This window comes from Bos mutus, chromosome 14 (genome assembly GCF_027580195.1).
Source record: "Bos mutus isolate GX-2022 chromosome 14, NWIPB_WYAK_1.1, whole genome shotgun sequence".
Lineage (NCBI taxonomy): Eukaryota > Metazoa > Chordata > Mammalia > Artiodactyla > Bovidae > Bos > Bos mutus.
The window spans coordinates 38,736,700-38,753,210 of record NC_091630.1 but is presented as its reverse complement, the minus strand read 5'-3'; the positions used below and the strand labels follow the sequence as shown (position 1 = coordinate 38,753,210).

General features: G+C 43.5%; 1 protein-coding gene across 1 annotated transcript in view; it reads right to left on the bottom strand.

Annotated features, from left to right (window-relative positions):
• Positions 1–16,511, bottom strand: part of TPD52 (tumor protein D52) — a 131,041-nt gene that overhangs the window by 92,921 nt on the left and 21,609 nt on the right. The window lies entirely within an intron of this gene.

Genomic DNA, 16,511 nt, shown 5'->3' with positions numbered 1-16,511 from the left:
GAAGGATCAGCAAAGTAGACTTCTGAGATGTCCAAAACAGCTTACCTGTGGTGCCAGTGGTAAAGAACTGCCAGCTAATGCAGGAGATGTAAGAGACGTGGGTTTGATCCCTGGGTGGGGAAGATCCCCTGGAGGAGGAAATGGCAACCCACACGTATTCTTGCCTGAAAAACTCTATGGACAGAGGAGTCTGGCGGCCTACAGTCCATGGGGTTGCAAAGAATCAGACACAACTGAGCATGCAGGCATGCACTACAGGGGAAATAAGTTGCCCAACTGGCCCAATTTCTACTCAGCATGACTGTCATGTTTCTCTTCGTTATTATGAAATGATTGTTCTGAGGATGAGAAGTCTGTTTTGCTAATTACAGCACACATGTGCTCTGTGTGCTTAGTTGCTTATTCATGTCTTAGTCTTTGTGACTCCATGGACTGTCGCCTGCCAGGCTCCTCTATGGAATTCTCCTCTATGGAATTCTCTAATACAGAATACTAGAGAAGGTAGCCATTCCCTTCTTCAGGGGATCTTCCTAACCCAGGTATCAAACCCAGGCCTCCCACATTGCAGGCAGATTCTTTACCATCTGAGACATCAGAGAAACCCCCACATACACACACAATTTACAATTAAAACTGACTTTTCAGAAAATAGTGTTTACCATTACAACATGCAAGGCATTTTAGTATTATTTTGTTCTACTTAAAAAAAAAAAAAGCTGGTCGGAATCTACACCCAATAATGAGTCCCAACATTTGGTGTGAAAAATATATCCTGTAACATGCTACTGAACACTCAGCAACTCCAGGTGTCCTCCGAATTAGAAAGTAAAAAAAAAAAAGAAAAGTTGAAATAATAAATTTCACTCAGCCCCAATGACATGTAAATTCTTTGTTCCACTTCCCCACATTCATAAACTACACATTAATACTTGGGCTTCCATCTAATCAAGGACAACCTCAGGCAGTTTTATTCAAATGCAGATAATTACCCAGGCCCTAAAATTTTTCTTCCAGTCCTAATGCTAGAGACTGGAAAATCCACACACAACCCTCGCTAAAATTTCCTTATCATTCTTACCAAGTTTGACTCAAAGGCAAATACTCAATCTTGTTAAATGTTTTTTAAAAAGGAAGCAGGAAGGCAGCAAAATAAAACATCAGCAAAAAACTAAATTTGCTTGGATAGAAGACAGTAAACACATTTTCGTACTTCCACAAAATGGACCGCTGGTTGCAGTTAAAAAGAGTACAATCAATCTACAGAGACAGAAAGTAGATTAGCGGTTGCCTGGGGGTGGGAATGTGGAGGGGCTGCAAATGGAGAGGGCAGATGAAAAGGTTCTAAAATTGGGTTGTGGTGATAGTTGCACAACTCTAAGTTTACTAAAAGTCACTGAACGGTACACCTAAAGCTAGTGAATTTTAAGGTAAATTATCTATTATTATTGATTATGAGCTATACCACAATGAGGCTTCCCTGGTGGCTCAGTTTTAAAGAACCCGCCTGCAATGCAGGAGACCCAGGTTCAATCCCTGGGTCAGGAAGATCCCATGGAGAAGGGATATGGCAACCCACTCCAGTATTCTTGCCTGGAGAATCCCATGGACAGAGGATCCTGGTGAGCTACAGTCCATGGGGTCACAAACAGCTGGACTCAACTGAAGTGACTTGGCACAGCACAGCGCACTTACAGTCAGACTAATCAAAGTGCACACTAATTCGTATGACGTGTTCCAATTTGGATTTCTTTATTTTGGCTGTCTGGCATGTGGGATCTTAGTTTCCTGACCAGGGATTGAACCTGTGCCCCGTACATTAGAAGCACAGAGTCTTAACCACTGGACCACCAGGGAAGTCCCCCCACTTGGGTTTTTTATACATATCGCTTACATGAACATTACTGGAAGGACATCCAAGGAGCTTGATTAAGATAGCTGTCTCTGAGAAATGGGTCAAAGGTGAAAGTGTTAGTCGCTCAGTCCTGTCCGACTCTTTGCTACCCTATCAACTGTGGCCCTCCAGGCTCCTCTGCCCATAGAGCTCTCCAGGCAAGAATACCAGAGTGGGTTGTCATTTTCTTCTCCAGGGCATCTTCCTGACCCAGGGATAGAACCCGGTTCTCCTGCGTTGCAGGCAGCAGATTCTTTACCCATCTGAGCCACCAGGGTCGAAGGTGAGAGTTTTAATTTAACTGTATGTCCCTTTGTACTGTTTGAAATCTTTTGTCTTTAACATTAAGTACATAAATGAGCTCGTGAGAAGCCCTCACAGGCAGGACCCTCAGGAGTCCTGAGTAACTTATGACGCTAGTTCATATTGTCTGAGGGAAGGATCTGTCTGGTCCTTTAGAATTTAAATATTTCTAAGTAGAAGACTAGGTTAACCAGGAGACTGACAATAAGAGATCAAAAGTGACACAATCTTTCCCCAATCCTTACTGCCTAAAACCCAACAGGAAGAGAAAGAATGGCCTTTGAAGAGGAAAACACGGTTTTCTAAGATTGAGCAGTCAGCTTCAGTCCTGCTGGAGGAGAACTCAGAGTGGTTTCTGCTTTGCAACTGTCCATCTGAAAAGGCATTCAATACCTTCTCTATCTGTACAGGAGTACTGCAACTAGGGAACGGAAAATATACTCCTCATCAAGATTGACCGAAAAGAATAGGGACTTCCCTGGTCGTCCAGTGGTTAGGCATCCACCTTGCAATGCAGGGGACGCAAGTCTGACCCCCGGTCAGGGAACTAAGATCCCACACACCTCGGAGCAACTAAGCCCATGAGCCATAACTAGAGCATCCGTGTGCAAGAATGAAAGGTCCCGTAATGAAGACCCTGTGTGCCACAAGTAAGACCAAACAACTAACCGTAACACAGCCAAATGAATAAATAAAGAACTGAAAAAGAAGAAAAACACACAATGAAAGAGCTAAAGATGAGCTCCAGAAGGCCACTGAACACCACAGTCTCGAAGCTCATAAGCAGAGCTTGGTTCCTGCCCCGGATGGAGGCCTGACTTCTGCCTTCTGGCCTCACCTCGTTTCTTGGCTTTTGTTCATCAGAGGACCTGAAGGGGTCCTTCACCTGGCTGCTCAAGGACACTGTGAAGATTAGGAACTTGTGACTCAATACATCTCCCTTCCCCCAACTTCCCAAGATGTGGTGGTCAGCCGTCTTCTGCCTTCAGCCTGCTCTGTCACCACTTGGCTTCCGGATTTAGAAGGCAAAGGTACCCAGAATCTGGACCATGTAATACTAGCATTCCCAATGGTGAAACAGGAGACTCACAGGTGACCTTCACCCAAGGCTATCCCCGGCCCCTCCCACCCAGCTCCTCACCATCGTCTTCCTTCCGCACCACCTTGACAAATATCCGCCATCACCACCACCACTCGCTTGCTGCAGCTGCAGACCTGCGACACGCCCCGAAGTGAATTCTGGCTGGAAAGTGAGGCACTCTGTGCTCCAAGGAAACTGATGGAACAGGTCTTTAGACAGATATTTTCAGGAACTGATTTCCCAATCCCAATCCTTGCACCTCCTCATATCTATAATATAAGTAGTGGAAACAGTGAAATCATTCAGTCATGTCTGACTCTTTGCAACCCCATGGACTGTAGCCTGCCAGGCTCCTCCGTCCATGGGATTTTTTAGGTAAGAATACTGGAGTGGGTTGCCATATCCTTCTCCAGGGGATCTGCCCAACATATCTAGAAAAGCACTAAATCCCTTCTTGGTGACAGCAGCTCCTCGTGATTAGCAGAAAACCTTCTGTAAAATGAGGGCTTGATTGCATTGAACTCCTTCATCAAAATCATATACTGACCTTCCCCCACTGCCTCTTTGGAACAGTCTCTCAGAATTCTCTGAGGTACTGACTTCCAGGCTGCAGTCCTCATTTCTCCCCAAACAAAACTTAACTCGCAATTCTCACATTGCGCATCTTTTTAGTCTACAAAAGCCTGCCTCAACTCCATACCAGCCCCACGCTAGGAGTCCCTACCCATCACTGTACAGCCCCCTGTTGTTTTACCCCCACCACTTCAGCCCCTGTTGCCACATTCATTTATCTGTGTTTATTCAGATTATTTCACTTACAGTATTCAACCCTGAGTCACCTATATGCACTGAACAGCCTCTACATCCAAGACACTAGTGGGAAGGCAGCAGTGATGGGATTTTTGTAGATAACGTTTAGGACAGTGCTTTGTTTTACTTTTTAATGGCAGCTTTACTCAGACAAAATTCATGTACCAAATAATCCACCTTGTAAAAGGGTAAAATTCAGTAGTTTTTAATCTACATAGAGCTATGAAACTCTCACCACGATCTACTGTTCGAACATTTCATCAGCTCTAAAAGAAACCCTGTACCCAAATGCAGTTACCCATTTGCATTTTTTTTTTTTTTTTGCAGTTTCAGACATGCAAACTTTAGAACATATAAAATTATAAAACATTCATGCTATCAAAAAACTGTATAGTATGTGATCTAGATTAAAATGGTTAATAATTACTCACTGTTGGACATAATGTAACTTAAAGGGCAGAGGTAAGGGTTTCCACTGGGGGGAAAGTTCAGTACAACTATTAACAAGCAACAGTAAAGAGCAGTTTACACTTGGATAGTGCCTCAGGTCTTACAAAACACACTTAATACATGGCTTTTTTCTATCCTCTTGTAAGAAATAAAATTTTAAAGTGGTCCATTTTCAAGGTTAGCTAGCTTTGAGTGACAGCTGGCTGATGTAGCAGCTGTAAGAGTTACAAAACTGGAAAGTCTGGGCAAACAGATGGAGGATGGGATGCCTAGGATTTTCACGAAGGCTGATTTTATTGGTGAATTCAAAACAGAAGAACGGGAATAGGTCCGCAGGAAAGGAGGAAACAAGATGTCAGGGAGGGGCCTGCCCATAAAGAGGGAGGAAACAAACACTCTACCATTGAGCCACCTGGGAAGATAGTTCACCCCACAGTACTCAGCCAATGAGGAACCGGGGGAGGGACTTGAGTGTTAGGGGATAAATTGCTTGCTATAGCGACTCTGAGTGTGCCTGTCCACCAGACACCCAATCTTGCAAGACCGTCATTAGAGCCTGACTTCCAGCTGCACCCGGTGTCTCCAAGTCCATTCTTTAGGTTTGGGTCGGTGGGCTTTTATTTCCCACACTCTCAAGCTTCCAGGTAGGTTAAATACAGAGCTTTTACAATGACCCAGGAGCCTTAAGTGTAAGACTGCATGCTTGACCCACAAATTCACCCCAGCGGGTCCCCCAGGCCAGCTCTTCTGACTCCCAGTCTTCTCCCTGGACCCACACTTGCTCCACTGTTCCACCCCAGGGAAGAAGCACACAGCCAGCACAGTGAGCCGGCTGTGTGTGACCATTAAGCAATTGCAATTTTATATCTGCCTAGAGAAAGGAAAAGAAAGGAAGCCTATTTATACCCTCAACGCAACAAAACATGCCTTTGTTTTATGAGAAGGCCCTGGAGATTTGGTCAGCACTAGCCCAGCTGCGGCACACCCACACTGGTTGGATGGCCCCTGCAAATGTTTTTTCTTTGTTTAGTGTTGAAAACGTGAGCCCTCATCCGGGCCATCCTGAGGTCAAGCCAAAGTAGGAATGGAGCCAGGCTCAAGAGGAAACGTACCAATACTTTGCCCGGATGCTTAGCCAGATGGGTTACACACTTTTAATTAAAGTAAGATAAAATTCTAATTAATTAACATTCTAATTGTCTCCAGAATCACATCATCTTTTACTCACCAAGTGCTTAATATAACCTGAACCTCTGGGAACACCCTGTTCCACCTGGTTAACAAGAGAAAACAGCTTTTCAGTTTTTCCAGGAACATGAACTCCTTTTTCAGACAGAGGGTAGTATTTAGTGGGTTTACTCATTAGTCACTAAGCTTTTAATGGCCTGAAAGAGATTAACGAAGCTCTGGAAAGTAATCCATTGTAAGTAACAATGTCTATGGCTTCCCCAGTGCCTACAGAAAATACCCACATTGCAGGACATCTAAACACTGCCACCCACTTAGATACACACCACACACGCTGACACACACATCTCCTGCACTTACTCTATCTTTATCTGAATTGGTTACATATGGTAACAAACTCTACACAATCCCACATTAATTAATGGTTAGCTGCACTGCCCTCTAGGAAACAAACACTTCCACACCTACTTCTGGAAGAGGCAAAAACAGGAAAAAAGTGGAGGGCTCAACATTATCACACCAACTAGTGAGGACACTTCAAACTGAACTTTAAAATCCAGTATTTGTCCCAAATTCTTTCATCCTGGCAGGAGGAATAAGCCAAGAGAGGCATTTACAGGGATGACACACAGTGTGTGTGTGCATGCATGCACAAATCTGACTCAGCTCCCCAACTGGCAGTAACCTCTGAACTCTCACATATGTGATCTACAGCTCTGTATGTACACTGCTTTCCACCTGGGAGCACCGTTATGTATAAAATGCAACTTCCACAAGACTAAGCTGTCTGAAGGTTAATTTCACATCCCATGCATACCCCTCTGAGCTCACACAGCACTGATGTCAATTTCACCTCCTAGACACCACCCTCTGCCCCCATAGGTTCCAGTGGCAGATGCTCAGCATCTGTTCCACACCTGGTACTCCCCAGGCCATCTCTACGAAAAGCCACAAGATGGTTTTCAAGATGGTGGCCAAGGATGGCTGGATGGTACCCACATGGTACCAGGGATGGTCTGCATGAACTACAGAACACTGCTCCTGGGTTCTCTCTAGTATTATTCACTCTCAGGGAATAATGTCACAGGTAGTCTTACAGGGATGCCCATGGAGTAAGGAACTGACACCTCCTGTCAAAGACTTGTAAATGTGGATATTGTCAAAGTTGACAAGACATTTTTGGCCCTCTTGAATATTTATGGCTTATTTTCTATTAGGACAAAGATAATTCCAAAATGATGAAACTGAAAGAGGAGAGTGAAAAAGTTGGCTTAAAGCTCAGCATTCAGAAAACAAAGATCATGGCATCCGGTCCCATCACTTCATAGGAAATAGATGGGGAAACAATGGAAACAGTGTCAGACTTTATTTTTGGGGGCTCCAAAATCACTGCAGATGGTGACTGCAGCCATGAAATTAAAAGACGCTTACTCCTTGGAAGGAAAGTTATGACCAACCTAGATAGCATATTGAAAAGCAAAGACATTACTTTGCCAACAAAGGTCCGTCTATTCAAGGCTATGGTTTTTCCTGTGGTCATGTATGGATGTGAGAGTTGGACAGTGAAGAAGGCTGAGTGCCGAAGAACTGATGCTTTTGAACTGTGGTGTTGGAGAAAACTCTTGAAGAGTCCCTTGGACTGCAAGGAGATGCAACCAGTCCATCCTAAAGGAGATCAGTCCTGGGTGTTCTTTGGAAGGACTGATACTAAAGCTGAAACTCCAGTACTTTGGCCACCTCATGTGAAGGGTTGACTCATTGGAAAAGACTGTGATGCTGGGAGGGATTGGGGGCCGGAGGAGAAGGGGAGGACAGAGGATGAGGTGGCTGGATGGCACCACTGACTCGATGGACATGAGTCTGAGTGAACTCCGGGAATGGTGATGGACAGGGAGGCCTGGCGTGCTGCGATTCATGGGGTTGCAAAGAGTCGGACACGACTGAGCAGCTGAACTGAACTGAATTCCAAAATATGAATGAATCCATACTTCTTCTGCACTACTGATTTAAACACCAGATATTTTCACTTTGCTTCTCATTCAAACCCAAAGTCAACTTTGAGATGACTGAAGCCCCAGCCAACAATTCTACTGCCATTTCATGGGAAGCCCTGAGCCAGAACCACGTAGCTAGCCAGTCTCAGATTCCCAACCTTCAGAAACTGTGTGAGGGAACAAATGTTTGGGCTTTTTTTTAAACTGTTAAATTTTGGAACTCTTGAGAGTCCCTTGGATAGCAAGGAGATCAAACCAGCCAATCCTAAAAGAAACCAACCCCGAATATTCACTGGAAGGACTGATGCTGAAGCTCCAAACCTTTGGCCACCTGATGTGAAGAGCCAACTCATTGGAAAAGACCCTGATGCTGGGAAAGACTGAGGGCAGGAGGAGAAGGGATGGCAGAGGATGAGATGGTTGGATAGCATCCCCGACTCAACGGACATGAGTTTGAGTAAGCTCCGGTGATGATGAAGGACAGGGAAGCCTGGCATGCTGCAGTGCAGGGGGTGGTAAAAAGTCAGACACAATTTAGTGGCTGAACAAGTTTGGAACAAGCAATAAATCCTAAAGCAATCTCCATACCACTTTTATCTGAAATGTTCTTTCCTAGCTCTAACTACCAAAATTCTCAAATTTGAGATCCAGTGAAGGTGGCTTATCTTTTATGAAAGCACTGTCCCCTCACCAGAATTACTTACTTTTCCCCTCAGTTCAAATTACACAGGTCACTCTTTACAACAGAGCTTCCTTTGTCTTATATTGCAGTTAAGGCTCACAGGTCTGCACCCCATAAGCTCTCCAAGGCACAGATCGGGTCAGTGATTCTCCCCCATCCCACACCTGTGTACAGAACAAGCTACAGAGTAATTCTGTTGAACTTTAGTTAGGGTTTGGCTGGTCTTCAGTAATAAAGACTTGATTATCCATGGAGAAACCAGTTCTAGCTGAGACCACGATTTGAAAAATGGAGTGAGTCAGAAAAAGTGGGGGACAGCACAATCAGATTGGTCCTGGGCAGAATCCAACCCTTCCTTCCCTTCCCTACCCTGTGTTGCTGTTGTTTAGTCACTAAGTCATGTCTGACCCTTTGCAACACTATGGACTGCAGCCCACCAGGCTCCTCTATCCATGGGATTCCCCAGGCAAGAATACTGCAGTGGTTTGCTATTTCCTTTCCAGGGGACCTTCCTGACTCAGGAATCGAACCCACAGCTCCTGCATTACAGGCACACTCTACCATTGAGCCACCTGGGAAGCCCAAGGAATGCTGCACCCCTATACCTTCCCCAGTAACCCCATCAGAAGAGAGTGAGGAAGGATGAATAATTGACAGAAACGTCGTGTCTGCATCTTCACTGGGGGAGTCAGTCAAGCAGGTGGTCTCAGAAGCAATAGAACATCCCCCTCCCTGAGTCAGCTGCACTGGATTCCAGCAGCTGATGGGGGCAGTCACATAGCGTGAACTTGGGAATCAGAGCCATCTGCGTTTGCATCTAGATCCCACAATCAGAAACCATCAGACCTAGGAAGAAAGCATCCAGTTTTTGAACATTCAGATCTTCCCCTTGTAAATTACTACAAATGACTAAGACAGCTGTTGAAAAATGAAATGAGATCAACCTACCAATTTATGTGAAACATCCAGAAGAGGGGGAATCATCTCAGCCACTTCCCTTCCCCTCACTGAAGCCAAACTTCAGGAGAATGTGTGCCCCAAATGGGAGTTTAAGCCCTAATGTGAGGACACCAAATCAAGCCATCTCTATTGCCCCTGTCCCATCCCAAAAGAGGCTCTGGGACTGGGGAGACAACCCCCATATTCACTTACATACTTACATACAGCTCCAATTTAAAAATCTGACTCCTTCCAAACAAATATTTTCTCTTTGATCAGAACTCATTAAAACTTAGCAAAAGGCCACACATAAACATGTTCTAGGCCAACTGCATGTAGTCTCACTCCAGAGAACTTACTGTAGCTAATTAATAAGCTGGGATCCCCCACCTGACTATAGCTTCCTCAGGTGCCAGAGCCAGGGATTCATTTCCTCTGTGTGTGCATGTGTGTGTGTGTGTTAAGCGTCATAATTAGCACAATGTCCACCACTTTAAAGGCAAATAATTGACCAATCAACTAGGAATTATTAATTCTAGAACATATACGTATCACATAAGCCTACTCTGGGAACCAAGAAAGTAGAAACATTAAAAAACCTGGATAGTTCAATTTTCAACATAAAGCATGTCTATTAAGATTCTAGGGACTTCCCTGGTGGTCCAGTTGTTAAGAATCTGCCTGCCAATGCAGAGGACATGAGTTCTATCCCTGGTCCAGGGACTAAGATTCCATATGCTTCGGTGCAACTAAGCCTGAGCACCACAACTGAAACCCGTGGGCCTAGCGCCTGCGCTCCATGACAAGCGACGACAGTGCAATGGGAAGCCTGTGCGCTGCAATGAGCCCCTGCCCGCTGCAACTAGAGAAAACCCGCAGAGCAACTAAGACCCAGCACAGATCCCCGGAAAAGATTCTAGTACATTCCACTGTATTAAACACCAAAGCAGACAAAAAGAAGCAAAACACTTTTCAAAAAATGTTATTTACACTCTCATAACATTCATGAAATATAAAGATTACATTTTTAAACAATCGCAAAAGCCACAATTAGTTCACGTTGGTCAATCTGTAAGGTGAAATCCATGTAAGATTCCAAAATTTAAATTATATATGACAAATTTTGTAATCCGCTTAAAAAAAAAAAAAGCAGTCAAAGTATAGTCAGAACCAAACCAGGGTAGTCATGCTTCTTCCAATGAAAGTAATCCTTGTCAGGCAAACGTATAGCATAATGTTTTGCTTTTTTATCTACTAGAAGAATCTCATGATAATATTTCAAACAATTAGTAATTTACATCTTAGTTTTACCAATACACAAAACTAGGATTTTGCAACAGAAAACCAATTCTGACTAAGTAATACAGTACTTTAAAAAAATACTTAACAATTAAAAATGACATTTTACATTGACATTTTACAATACGGGAAACTGCAGAGAAATTGATCAATACTCATCACAACCAACAGGGCTCTTCAAGCTGACTGAGGATAAGTGACCTTTGGCTCCTGCTCCCCTTCCTGAAGCGCCTGAGTGTCTTGTCACACAGCTGAGACCAGCACCTGTCAGTCTCCATGGCAACTGCAGCAAGCCCTCCAGTGCCTGAAAGGGCACTAGATGCCTCTCCTTAAATAGGTTTCAGAATAGCGGGCTTTTTGGGGAAGTTCATGGGAAGCACACACCACTCAGAGTCCACCTTTCTTCCTTCAAAAACACTTTTTTTTTTTTTTGCCGCACCACTTGGCTTACTGGATCTTAGTTCCCTGACCAGGGATTGAACCTTAGCCCTCAGCAGTGAATGTGCAGAGTCTTAACCACTGGACTACCAGCGAATTCCCCCAAAACACTCCTTAAAAATATATACATATTTATTCATGTATTTATGTGGCTGCACTGGGTCTCAGTTTCAGCATGCAGCATCTTCATTGTGGCATGCAGACTCTTATGGCATGTGGGATCCAGTTCCCCAACCAGGGATCAAACCCAGGCCCCCTGCACTGGGGACATGGCGTCTTAGCCATTGGACCACCAGCAAAGTCCCCAAACATTCTATGAGATTCACTGGAATAAATCCAGAAAGGGAGTGTCCACAACTGGTTCCTTGGGTCAGGCAGGCGCTGGTCTGTCCCTTTTTACATGGTATATTCAGTGTCTATTTCGGGTGTTAATCCATGGGGTCGCTAAGAGTCGGACATGACTGAGCGACTTCACTTTCGCTTTTCACTTTCACGGATTGGAGAAGGAAATGGCAACCCACTCCAGTATTCTTGCCTGGAGAATCCCAGGGACGGGGGAGCCTGGTGGGCTGCCTGCCGTCTATGGGGTCGCACAGAGGTGGACACAACTGAAGCGACTTAGCAGCAGCAGCAGCAGTACCCATTTTAATCAAATCTAAGTGCTTTCCAGTTTTTTGATGTCATCTCAATCCCCTCAAGTACCTCATCCAATAAGCTGTAACAGAAAACAAATTTTTAATAATGCACTGTATCTAAAATCTAATAAGCCTCTTAGATCTTGGCTATTTGGAAAGAATTAACATTGTAATAAGTTACTCTGTGGGTTATTTTTAATTTGTTTCCATACACAAAGTAAGATTCCACAAGATGCACAGCTGTCTCAAGCTCAGCTCGAGCACCCCTGGAGGAGGCTGCCCTATACCTGGGACGCTCTCATGGTAAAATCAGCACAAATTTTGTTGTCACTCATTAGAGTGTCTTCAACATCCCAAAGGGGCAGAAGAATTATAGCAGGTAACTGATACCCAGGTTTCCTTAATGACAGAAAGGATTTTCTTTCCATGAAAAGCTGATTCTCCCAAGAAGCTTGTTCAAATCCGGCCTGGGGCCAGAAGTGAAAGATTTTGATGGTGGGTGATCCTAGGCATGCATGGCAGCTGTCGCCATGAAAGTTTGAACACATCTTCCTGGGAAAGCCATCTGTGTGCTCCAGAAGAAGCCAGGCTGTAAGGGAGCTGCTGAAATGTAAGAAGTCCTTCCTCTGCTTCTTTTTCTCCAGGACTCGCTCAGTTCCTGGCATGACAGGACTACCCCACCCACAGCAGTCCACGCCAGCAATGTGGACTGATGGTCTAACAAACCAGTAAAGCCTGGCATGCACACATGCTAAGTCGCTTCAGGTGGGTCCGACTCTGTGTGACCCTATGGACTGTAGCCCATCAGATGCCTCTGTCCATGGGGATTCTCCATGCAAGAACACTGGAGTGGGTTGCCATGCCCTCCTCCAGGGCATCTTCTTGATGCAGGGATCAGACCCGAGCCTCTTACATCTACCTGCCCTGGCAGGTGGGTTCTTTACCACTAGTGTCACCTGGGAAGCCCAGAAACACCTGGTGCAGACATCAAATCTTTCATTCAAAAAATGACCAGTTTCCTTTACACACTATGACTCCAGACTAAATCATTAATTTTCACTTGTCTGAGGCAAAAGAGAAAACAAATTTTCTTGAAATTGAACTTAAAAGTAATAACCCTTATTTTGAGGTATCCTTTCTGATTCTGGAGGAGGAAGAGCAATGTTAAAAAAAAAAATCACCTATTTTAATTTTAGAAATGGTGGCTTTGTGTTTGTTGGTTTTAATGACTTGGCAAAACAAGGATGTGAGGACCCAGTGTGAGCTCCCCAACCCCAATTTTAATTTTGTTGTTGTTGTTTAGTGGCTAAGTCATGTCTGACTCTTTTTGCAATCCCATGGGCTGTAGCCCACCAGGCTCCTCTGTCCATGGGATTTCCCAGGCAAGAATACTAGAGTGGGTTGCCATTTCCTTCTCCAGGGATCTTCCCAACTCAGGGATCAAACCCGCATCTCCTGCTTGGCAGGCGGGTTCTTCACCACTGAGTCACTTGGGAAACCCAAGTTTAATTTTACTTGTCTATGAAATCTCAGGGCTTCTCTGGTGGCTCAGCTGGTAAAGAATCCGCCTACAATACAGGAGACCTGGGTTCGATTCCTGGGTATGGAAGATTCCCTGGAGAAGGGAACCCACTCTAATATTCTGGCTAGAAGAATTCCATGGACTGTATAGCCCATGGGGTCACAAAGAGTTGGACACAACTGAGCAACTTTCACTGCCATGAAATCCCAAGTATTAGGAATGTTAGTTCTAGGATGGAACACCCACTTAGCCTGCACTTACCTATGACCACAGCCCCCGTAATACCTCCCAACTCATCTAGCATATATCACTGCCCAGGAGAGAAGAGAAAAAGAGGAATAACTGGTGTACAAGATGGAGGGCACAAGGAATGTTGCATCTGGTTATAAACAGAGTCTGAACGGGCAGAGGGGAGAATATCCAAGATTAGTCTAACAATGACTTTACCTAAAAGACACATTTGGACCTAAATTCTCTAGAAACTACATAAGCCACTGTTACTGAGGACAATGCTGATCTGTCAAGGGTGTTGAGGGGGGAAAAAACAGTTGAAATATCACTGTTTTAGGAAGTCCACAAAAACGGAAAAAAGACTGCCCAGCAGCCTGAAGCTCATTTCAGGTTGAATTTCTAAAGAGCCCAGTCAGCACTCTTTTACAGTTTTCCTAGCAACTTGGCTTAGCCCTAGATTGGAAGAATTAAAACAAATTACCCAATGCTGGGCATTAATGTGGTAAATATGGCAGAGAGTCAGGGAGACATCATCTCTTAGAACAAAAATAAAATTAAAAAGATACATCCTCAGCAATTTCACTTCTTCATATTACCCTAAACGAAACAGCTTACATGAAACAGGAATTAAAACAAAAAGATGCTCAGTGCAGCATTTGTTTATTATAGCTTTTAAAAAAAAATACTATTAATATGCGTGCCTAGTCTCTCAGCTGTGTCTGACTCTTTGTGACCCCATGGACTGTACCCTGCCAGGCTCCTCTGTCCATGGGGATTCTCCAGGCAAGAATATTAGAGTGGGTTGCCATACCCTCCTCCAGGGGATCTTCCCAACCCAGGAATCGAACTGGGGTCTCCTGCATTGCAGGTGGATTCTGTACCAGCTGAGTTACCCAGGCAGTCTATTAATATAATGAATCAAAGTGCCCATTAACAGAAGTCAAACTAAGGCATATTTATAACTCTGGGACATTATGCAGCAGTTAAGAATGAAATGGTCAATATATACCAATTTAGAAAGCTCCCCACAACCCAGAGCTGATGAAAAATACAGAACCATGTATGGTATTAATTAACATTTGCTTTTTTATTTTTTTAATTTTTAAATTAAATTTAATTTTTAAATGAATTATTGTTGTATTTATGTGTTTACATTTTATCTTTTGACTGTGCCCCATGGCATATGGAGCATGTGGAATCTTAGTCCCCTGACCTGGGATCAAACCCATGCTCCCTGCATTGGCAGAGTGGAGTCTTCTATCCCATGGACCACCAGGGAAGTCCTATAGCATTTGCTTTTTTAATAGGTGAGCACAAACACGCACCAATCAATTCTTCAAGTTTCCCAAATTGTGGTACCTGCACCTGGGAACTGGCTCAAAATGCAAGTTCTCAGATCTTCCCCCAAAAGGACTGAATCAGCCATCTGGATTCAGCAACACATAACTGTACAAGCCCTCTGATGCATGCAAAAGCCAGAGGATTGCCAGTCTACACAACTCTATCTACACGTCCCCAAGGAAGGGATTGACAGGACTCATACCAACTGAGGTCTCTGAGCAACTATCTTTATCTATACACCTAACCCCCTTTTTAAACAAGGAGATTTTTTTTAAACAAGGAGATTATATTATCTCATGTTTCTCCATGCATTGCTCCATAAGATAGAAATAAATTTTTTCAGATACTACATGTAGAGATTAGGGAATGATTAACTACACAATTGTATTAACAGCGGAGGAAACGTTGATGGAAAGAGAGAACAGAAGTTCCCTAAGGGCTGCTGAAATGTTGGAGGTCACAAACAGGAAAAACAAGCCCTATAGGAATTTTACTCCAGAGCAACAGAGTTTAGTTGGTCTTACTGGTGTCTCTCTCCTGTGGGGAAAATGCAGGACAACTCTAAAGGACAGCTAGCTACCAAAGGGAAAAAAAGAACAATGCAGACATTGTTTTAGAAAAGCTAAACTTTTATAAAGTCTCTCGTTGTACTGCTTTGTTGATTCTTCAGCATCACTCTGCAGTTGTCAAGGCCACGCACTACGCCACTGTCATCCTCGCATCTACTGGGACTTTCTGCAGGTGACAAAAAATGGAGCTTTGAAACCGAAGTAATAAATCCTAGTGCTTGCCTCTAGCCACTATGCTTCCAAGTGCTGATTATCCCCTTTCAAGGGAGTGGGACCTGGAAACACACACGCAAACAAAGACCTACACACACTGTATTTTATTTCTTAACTTGAGCATAAGTAACATCAACCTTTACTGTCAATATTTAAAAAAATAAACACACAAACGTAGTCAGGAATCCTCTTTAAAACAAGGTTTATAGGAACATGTATTTAAAGCTTAAATATTTAAACATGTAGAGGAATCTGTATATTTAAAACATAAACCTATATATTTAATTTTCAGTTGAGAGATGGCAATAAGAGGTAACCTATCAACCTCCATACTATTGCTAAAAGTCATGCTCTACCCTAGAGATACAAATAAGTGGTATTTTATAAAGATTTATTAATTTTCCAATTCTAAATTTTTTTTAAAAGTGAGAGCTTAGCTGACTTTGTATCAAAAGTGCATGGTGTCACCCTTGACACATACAACAATTTTAACAGCCAACATCTAAAACAGCCTAGATACTCTTCCTTAACTTTGCCACAAAAAATCAAGTAAAAGTTCTGCTTTCTATAACACGTGCTCTTCAAATTTCACTGAAGAGAAAAAGCTGAATAAAAGTACACTCTCACTCTGGGGTTTTAGGAACATCAGCTCCTACAGTTTCAAGCTTTATCCTCTTGGATATATCGAGGTCATCACAACCCACTTGTTCTTTGATACAAGCAAAACCCCATGCTGGAAGCAACTGCAGAACTACAAAAAGACAGCTGTATGCCATTCAATTTTCTAGGCCATGTTTCTCCATGGTATGGAGAAAAATAATTTCTTTTTTTAGCCTAAAAGCAAGCACAGTTCTCCTCATCTTCCATCATTCAACCAATTATCTTTCTTCCTTTAACAAGGCCAGATTTTTACTTGTATCCATGT